Below are 9,223 nucleotides of genomic sequence, written 5' to 3' on the forward strand. Positions count from 1 at the left end.
GGAGCGGGCCGGGGAGGGTGCGGTGGGTCGGCGGCGACGGTGGAGCGGGGGAGGGTGCGGTGGGTCGTCGGCGGCGGTGGAGCTAGCGGGGGAGGGTGCGGGGGGTGTTCGGCGGCGGTGGAGCTAGCGGGGGAGGGTGCGGGGGGGTGATCGAGATCGAGATGAAGGGGGATAGCGATTGAGATTTAAAAATATTCATCAATTTTGAAAAAATATTCATGAATTCGAAAAGTGCCCATGAAATTTAAAAATATTCATGAGTTTAAAAATATTCATGAGTTTAAATTTGGTATCGTACGCCTTATAGGTCATCAGGTTGTGCTCGGCGCCCTGTGACAAGGCGAATATGAGTTGTTCTTCCGCGGAAGAATCTTCATGTAAAGGGTACGACAGAAGTTTCTGCTTGAACCAACGCGTGAAACATGAGTTGTGCTCTTTACTAGTTTAAACAACGAGTGAAACGCGTGAATCTTGAAGTAAAAAAAATAAATATATATACTAATGGCGCACCGGGTATTAGTGCGCCATTAGTAGTTTAAACTAGTAATGGCGCACTGTGAAACGATGCGTCATTAGTAGTTTTGCAAAAAAAATTACAGTAATGGCGCACTGTCTGCTTGGTGCGCTGGCGCACTTCGACCTGATGCGCCATTAGTATGTATGGAAAAATGGAAAAAAATAATTTAATACTAGTGGCGCACCCAGTTTCTGGTGCACCATTAGTGTCTTCCACACTAATGGCGCATCACCAACTGGTGCGCCATTAGTATATAGTAGTGGCGCACTGCTTCCATGGTGCGCCATTAGTATCAATCCTATCTATAGCCCTTTTCCTAGTAGTGCTTCTTTCTTTGGGAAGGTGGCATTCGGTTTTTTTCTTTTATTTTCTTCTATATTTTTTGATGTTTTAGTTTCTTGTTCACTTATATATATATTTTAAAAAAATCAAATTTATTAATACTTTTGAATTTATGGAAAATAAATAAAGTACTATTTTTTAAAAAAATAATTGTTTTATTCAAAATTATGTGCATTTTTTAAAAATGCACGGAGATTATTTTCTTATATTTGTGAAAATTTATCAAATTACATCAACACAATTGAAGTCCGGGAATATTTTTGAAATTCTTTGACATTTTTAAAAAAATCTTTGATAATTGTCCCCAATTCTTGATTGAAAGAGACACCAAAGGCCTCTACCCTCCCTCTCTGTCTATCCAAGAGATGGAAGGGTAGAGCTTTTCTTTGGTTTTTTCATCTTTTCGTCAAAGAGTTGAAGTCCATCCGAACCCTCCAATGCAGAAATATGAGGAGAGCAAAGCGCCAATGGCGCGTGAAGCGCATGCGGAAGGGGCATGGAGAAATAAAGAAGTGTTGGGGGAGAAACAGCCAAGCTCATTCCCTTCGCTTCATGGGCCAAAAGTAGTGCTTTGTTTCCTGGCCACAATGAAAATAGATGGCAAGTGCCTGATCGCTACGGCTCCGGTAGGTTGCGTTCCCTTAACCAAGCCACTGCCTATGAGTCGCCAAAAACTCATGAACATTTTTTAAAATCCATGAGTAGTTTTGTACTCATGAAGAATTTCAAAAATTATGAACTTTTCTTAAATTCATGAATGTTCTAAAATTTTATGAATATTTTTTAAGTTCAGATAAAAATATAAATCTTCAATGCTTAATATATTCTTAAATTGCTTTAATAGAATGTTGGTTTTGGTACTGCTATGTGGAACCACAACCGGAAAACGGGCATACGCCGACGGCCAAAGCTATGCCTACGGCTGCCATCGGCCTAGTTCGACATATGCCGACAGCCCAGTCCTGGCCGTCGGCTTAAACTGGCCGTCGGGTTACATGGACCTATGCGACGGCTGCCGTCGGCATAGAACGGCCATCGACCTAGCCGCAGACATGCCGACAGCAGCCGTCAGCATAGATAGGCCGTCGGTATAACTGTGGGCCCGGCGACCCCGCCGGTGACTAGTGGCTAACGCCGTCAAACCTATGCCGACGGTCTGGACGGGCGGCCGTCAGCATATCTCCGCATGCCACGTCACCGATCCGCGGCGAAGGTATGCCGACGGCAGCCGTCGGCATATCTGCCACGTCACCGATCCGCGGCATGGCGCCCATCAGAACTCTGCCGTATCTATGCCAACGGCTTTGCCGTCGGCATAGCTATTTTTTTTACATACTTATTTTTCATATGTTTTAATGCTTTTTTTACATACGTTTTTTTGCATATGTTTTTATGCTTTTTAAAAAATATGTGTTCATGCTTTTTCTATGTATTATATGAATATGTATGTAGTTTGTAATTTTTTCCATAGATTATGAATATATATATATATATAGTTTGTATTTTTTTTGAGCACATTAATAATATGCTGTCATGTTCTTTTGAATATAGGTCCTTAAATTTTATTAAAATCAAAAACAGCTATGCAATAGAAGTTGAGTGGCGGTTGCAAACGCCCGGCACCCATCTCCGAAGTGTGACCCCCTCACGTCCGCGGTATGCCCCCCTCACGGACGGCGCCGCCGCCGGCATTTGGAGGGCGGAAACAGCCGCATCGGGTCTATACGGAGGGGACGTTGCTCTCAAGTGTTTCTATGGGATGACCTACAACAACCGGGTGGTGTTGTGGCATGTTCGAAGAGGCGGCACGCATCTCCGGGGCGTGGCCCCCCTAACGGACGGCGCCGCCGCCGGCACCTGGAGAGGGAAAACGGATGCATCGGGTCTACACGGAGGGGATGTAGCTGTCGGTTTGGCCCAGATGTTGCTCCTAGGTGTACCTCTGAGTTGACCTTACACAATCGGGTGGAGAGGTCCACTGTTCAAAACCCGCCCGTGAAAAGTCAAAGGGCTAGATCTCGTGGTCAATCGCTCCAGGGTTAGGCGGGACGGGGGCCCTGAGGGGGTAGCAATGCCACCGGAGCGTCGCACTCGCCTCTCATACATGCGGGGTGGTGTGGTGGCATGTCCGAAGAGGCGGCATGCGTCTCCGGGGTTTGGCCCCCCTTACGGATGGCGCCACTGCCGGCACCTGGAGTGGGGAAACGGACGCGTCGGGTCTACACGGAGGGGATCTTGCTGTGGGTCTGGCCCGGTTGTTGCTCCAAAGTGTTCCCATGGGCTGACCTAACACAACCGGGCGGGGAGGTCCGCTGGTCAAATCCCGTCCGTGCAAAGTCAAAGGGCTAGATCTCGTGGTCAAATGCTACAGGGTTAGGCGGGACGGGGGCCCTTGGGGGGGGGTAGCAATGCCACTGGAGCGTTGCACCGGGCCCTCATACATATGGGGTGGTGTGGTGGCATGTCCGAAGAGGCGGCACGCGTCTCGGGGGCGTGCCCCCCCCCCCCTCACGGACGGCGATGACACGGTAGTAGACGTTCTATGGTAACAATGCGGCGTGAATATTTTTAAATACTCGGAGCGCGATAAAATCATGAGTTTTTTTGCATGATGTGGGAACATGTGCTATAGGAACGATGGTATTTTTTCATAATTTTTGGTTATGGTGAAGTATCCAAGAAAATCCCTCTACGCGGATTGCCCTTCGCGCGTCTACGGCTGTGGCCGGCGGCCTACGGGGGCTAGCATGCCGCCAAATCTTGCGTAGGCAGCCTCTCACAAGTCTGGAAGTGTTGTGGCGGTTGCAAACGCCCAGCACGCGTGTCCGAGGTGTGCCCTCCCTCACGGACGGCGCCGCTGCCGGCACCTGGAGTGGGGAAACGGACGCGTCGGGTCTACACGGAGGGGATCTTGCTGTGGGTATCGCCCGGTTGTTGCTCCAAAGTGTTCCTATGGGCTGACCTAACACAACCGGGTGGGGAGGTCTGCTGGTCAAAGCCCGTCCGTGGAAAGTCAAAGGGCTAGATCCCGTGGTCAAACGCTACAGCGTTAGGCGGGACGGGGGTCCTGGGGGGTAGCAATGCCACTGGAGCATCGCACCGGGCCCTCATACATGCGGGGTGGTGTGGTGGCATGTCCGAAGAGGCGGCACGCGTCTCCGGGGCATGGCCCCCCCTCACGGACGGCGATGACACGGTAGTAGACGTTCTGCGGTAACGATGCGGCGTGAATATTGTTAAATACTCGGAGCGCGATAAAATCATGAGTTTTTTTGCACGACGTGGGCACATGTGCTATAGGAACGATGGTGTTTTTTCACATTTTTTGGTGATGGAGAAGTATCTGAAAAATTCCCTCTACGCGGATTGCCCTTCGCGCGTCTACGGCTGTGGCCGGCGGCCTACGGGGGCTAGCATGCCGCCAAATCTTGCGTAGGCGGCCTCTCACAAGTCTGGAAGAGTTGTGACGGCTGCAAATGCTCGGCACGTGTGTCCGGGGTGTGCCCCCCCCCCCTTGCGGACGGCGCCGCCGCCGGCACCTGGAGGGGGGAAATAGACGCGTCGGGTCTACACGGAGGGGATCTTGCTGTGGGTCTGGCCCGGTTGTTGCTCCAAAGTGTTCGTATGGGCTGACCTAACACAACCGGGCGGGGAGGTCTGCTGGTCAAAGCCCGTCCGTGCAAAGTTAAAGGGCTAGATCCCGTGGTCAAACGCTACAGGGTTAGGCGGGACGGGGCCCTGGGGGGTATCAATGTCACCGGAGCGTCGCACGGGCCCTCATACATGCGTGGTGGTGTGGTGGCATGTCCGAAGAGGCGGCACGCGTCTCCGGGGCGTGGCCCCCCCTCACGGACGGCGATGACAAGGTAGTAGACGTTCTGCGGTAACAATGCGGCATGAATATTATTAAATACTCGGAGGGCGATAAAATCATGAGTTTTTTTGCACGACGTGGACACATGTGCTATAGGAACGATGGTATTTTTTCATAATTTTTGGTGATGGAGAAGTATCCGAAAAATTCCCTCTACGCGGATTGCCCTTTGCGCGTCTACGGCTGTGGCCGGCGGCCTACGGGGGCTAGCATGCCACCAAATCTTGCGTAGGCGGCCTCTCACAAGTCTGGAAGTGTTGTGACTGTTGCAAACACCCGGCACGCGTGTCCGGGGTGTGCCCCCCCCTCTCACGAACGGCGCTGCCGCCGGCACGTGGAGGGGGGAAACGAACGTGTCGGGTCTACACGGAGGGGATCTTGCTATGGGTCTGGCCCGGTTGTTGCTCCAAAGTGTTCCTATGGGCTGACCTAACACAACCGGGCGGGGAGGTCCGCTGACCAACCCCGTCCGTGCAAAGTCAAAGGGCTAGATCTCATGGTCAAATGCTATAGGGTTAGGCGGGACGGGGGCCCGGAGGGGGGGGTAGCAATGCCACTGGAGCGTCGCACCGGGCCCTCATACATGCGGGGTGGTGTGGTGGCATGTCCGAAGAGGCGGCACGCGTCTCGGGGGCGTGGCCCCCCTCACGGACGGCGATGACACGGTAGTAGACGTTCTGCGGTAACGATGCGGCGTGAATATTATTAAACACTCGGAACACGATAAAATCATGAGTTTTTTTGCACGACGTGGGCACATGTGCTATAGGAACGATGGTATTTTTTCATAGTTTTTGGTGGTGGAGAAGTATCCAAAAAAATCCCTCTACGCGGATTGCCCTTCGCGCGTCTACGGTTGTGGCCGGCAGCCTACGGGGGCTAGCATGCCGCCAAATCTTGCGTAGGCAGCCTCTCACAAGTCTGGAAGTGTTGTGGCGGTTGCAAAGGCCTGGCACGCATATCCGAGGTGTGCCCCCATCACGGACTTCGCCGCTGCCGGCACCTGGAGTGGGCAAACGGACGTGTCGGGTCTACACGGAGGGGATCTTGCTGTGGGTCTGGCCCGGTTGTTGCTCCAAAGTGTTCCTATGGGCTGACCTAACACAACCGGGCGGGGAGGTCCGCTGGTCAAAGCCCGTCCGTGCAAAGTCAAAGGGCTAGATCCCGTGGTCAAACGCTATAGGGTTATGCAGGACGGGGGCCCTGGGGGGTAAGCAATGCCACTGGAGCGTCGCACCGGGCCCTCATACATGCGGGGTGGTGTGGTGGCATGTCCGAAGAGGCGGCACGCGTCTCGGGGGTGTGCCCCCCCCCCCTCACGGACGACGATGACACGGTAGTAAACGATCTGCGGTAATGATGCAGCGTGAATATTATTAAATACTCTGAGCGCGATAAAATCATGAGATTTTTGCACGACGTGGGCACATGTGCTATAGGAACGATGGTATTTTTTCATAATTTTTGGTGATGGAGAAGTATCCAGAAAAATCCCTCTACGCGGATTGCCCTTCGCGCGTCTACGGCTATGGCAGGCGGCCTACGGGGGCTAGCATGCCGCCAAATCTTGCGTAGGCAGCCTCTCACAAGTCTGGAAGTGTTGTGGCGGTTGCAAACGCCCAACACGCGTGTCCGGGGTGTGCCCCCCTCATGGACGGCGCCGTCGCCGGCACCTGGAGTGGGGAAACGGACGCGTCGGGTCTACACGGAGGGGATCTTGCGGTGGGTCTGGCCCGGTTGTTGCTCCAAAGTGTTCCTATGGGCTGACCTAACACAACCGGGTGGGGACGTCCGCTGGTCAAAGCCCGTCCGTGGAAAGTCAAAGGGCTAGATCCCGTGGTCAAACGCTATAGGTTAGGCGGGACGAGGGCCCTGGGGGGTGTAGCAATGCCACTGGAGCATCACACTGGGCCCTCATACATGCGGGGTGGTGTCGTGGCATGTCCGAAGAGGCGGCACGCGTCTCCAGGGCATGGCCCCCCCTCACGGACGACGATGACACGGTAGTAGACGTTCTGCGGTAACGATGCGGCGTGAATATTGTTAAATACTCGGAGAGCGATAAAATCATGAGTTATTTTTTGCACGGCGTGGGCACATGTGCTATAGGAACGATGGTGTTTTTTCATAATTTTTGGTGATGTAGAAGTATCCGAAAAATTCCCTCTACGCGGATTGCCCTTCGCACGTCTACGGCTGTGGCCGGCGGCCTACGGGGGCTAGCATGCCGCCAAATCTTGCGTAGGCAGCCTCTCACAAGTCTGGAAGTGTTGTGACAGTTGCAAACGCTCGGCACGCGTGTCCGGGGTGTGCCCCCCCCCCCCCACCGTGGACGGCGCCACCGCCGGCACCTGGAGGGGGGAAACGGACGCGTCGGGTCTACACGGAGGGGATCTTGCTGTGGGTCTAGCCCGGTTGTTGCTCCAAATTGTTCCTATGGGCTGACCTAACACAACCGGGCGGGGAGGTCCGCTGGTCAAAGCTCGTCTGTGCAAAGTCAAAGGGCTAGATCCCGTGGTCAAACGCTACAGGGTTAGGTGGGACGGGGGCCCTGGGGGGTAGCAATGCCACCGGAGCATCGCACCGGGCCCTCATACATGCGGGGTGGTGTGGTGGCATGTCCTAAGAGGCGGCACGCGTCTCCGGGGCGTGGCGCCCCCTCACGGACGGCGATGACATAGTAGTAGACGTTCTGCGGTAACGATGCGGCGTGAATATTATTAAATACTCGGAGCGCGATAAAATCATGAGTTTTTTTGCACGACGTGGGCACATGTGCTATAGGAACGATGGTATTTTTTCATAATTTTTGGTGATGGAGAAGTATCCGAAAAATTCCCTCTACGCGGATTGCCCTTCGCGCGTCTACGGCTGTGGCCGGCAGCCTACGGGGGCTAGCATGCCGCCAAATCTTGCGTAGGCGGCCTCTCACAAGTCTGGAAGTGTTTTGACGGTTGCAAACGCCCGGCACGCGTGTCCGGGGTGTGCCCCCCCCCCCTCACGGACGGCGCCGCCGCCGGCACCTGGAGGGGGGAAACGGACGCGTCGGGTCTACACGGAGGGGATCTTGCTGTGGGTCTGGCCCAGTTGTTGCTCCAAAGTGTTCCTATGGGCTGACCGAACACAACCGGGTGGGGAGGTCCGCTGGTCAAAGCCCGTTCGTGCAAAGTCAAAGGGCTAGATCCCGTGGTCAAACGCTATAGGGTTAGGCGGGACGAGGGCCCTGGGGGGTAGCAATGCCAGCGGAGCATCGCACCGGGCCCTCATACATGCGCGGTGGTGTGGTGGCATGTCCGAAGAGGCGGCACGCGTCTCCGGGGCGTGGCCCCCCCTCACGGATGGCGATGACACGGTAGTAGACGTTCTGCGGTAACGATGCGGCTTGAATATTATTAAATACTTGGAGCGCGATAAAATCATGAGTTTTTTTTGCACGATGTGGGCACATGTGCTATAGGAACGATGGTATTTTTTCATAATTTTTGGTGATGGAGAAGTATCCGAAAAATTCCCTCTACGCGGATTGCCCTTCGCGTGTCTACGGCTGTGGCCGGTGGCCTACGGGGGCTAGCATGCCGCCAAATCTTGCGTAGGCGGCCTCTCACAAGTCTGGAAGTGTTGTGACGGTTGCAAACGCCCCGCACGCGTGTCCGGGGTGTGCCCCCCCTCGCGGACGTCGTCGCCGCCGGCACCTGGAGGGGGGAAACGGACGCATCGGGTCTACACGGAGGGGATCTTGCTGTGGGTCTGGCCCGGTTGTTGCTCCAAAGTGTTCCTATGGGCTGACCTAACACAACCTGGCGGGGAGGTCTGCTGGTCAAAGCCCGTCCATGCAAAGTCAAAGGGCTAGATCCCATGGTCAAATGCTACAGGGTTAGGAGGGACGGGGGCCCTGGGGGTAGCAATGCCACCGGAGCGTCGCACCGGGCCCTCATACATGCGGGGTGGTGTGGTGGCATGTCCTAAGAGGCGGCACGCGTCTCCGGGGCGTGCCCCCCCTCACGGACGGCGAGTCGGCAGCCATGCGCTCCCAGACCCGCGACCAGGCCACGGCCTCGGCGGACGAAGCTACTCGAGTTCGGCGCCTCCCCTCCCCTCTGTGTGCTTCCGGGAGAGGAGAGGGCCGAGCGGTTAAAAAAACATTAAAAATCCATATGAAATAATAATACATAAAAAACATAAAAAAGAACAAATATAACTATAAAAACATTAAAAAATCTATATGAAATAAAAAACATAAAGAAGGAAAAAATGAACTACTAAAAATATTTAAAAAATGAAAAATATGAACTAGTAATAACATTTAAAAAATAAAAAATATAACTATGCCGACGGCAAAGCCGTCGGCATAGCTGCGGCCATAGGGGACGTGTCACGGGGATCGGTGACGTGGCATCTATGCCGACGGCAGCCGTTGGCATAGTTTGCCTTATCCCCTCACGTCGACCCTCATCCACTCAATCTCTCCCACTCCCCGCGACCCCGCCCCC

This window comes from Triticum aestivum, chromosome 2A, assembly GCF_018294505.1.
Source record: "Triticum aestivum cultivar Chinese Spring chromosome 2A, IWGSC CS RefSeq v2.1, whole genome shotgun sequence".
Classification (NCBI taxonomy): Eukaryota; Viridiplantae; Streptophyta; class Magnoliopsida; order Poales; family Poaceae; genus Triticum; species Triticum aestivum.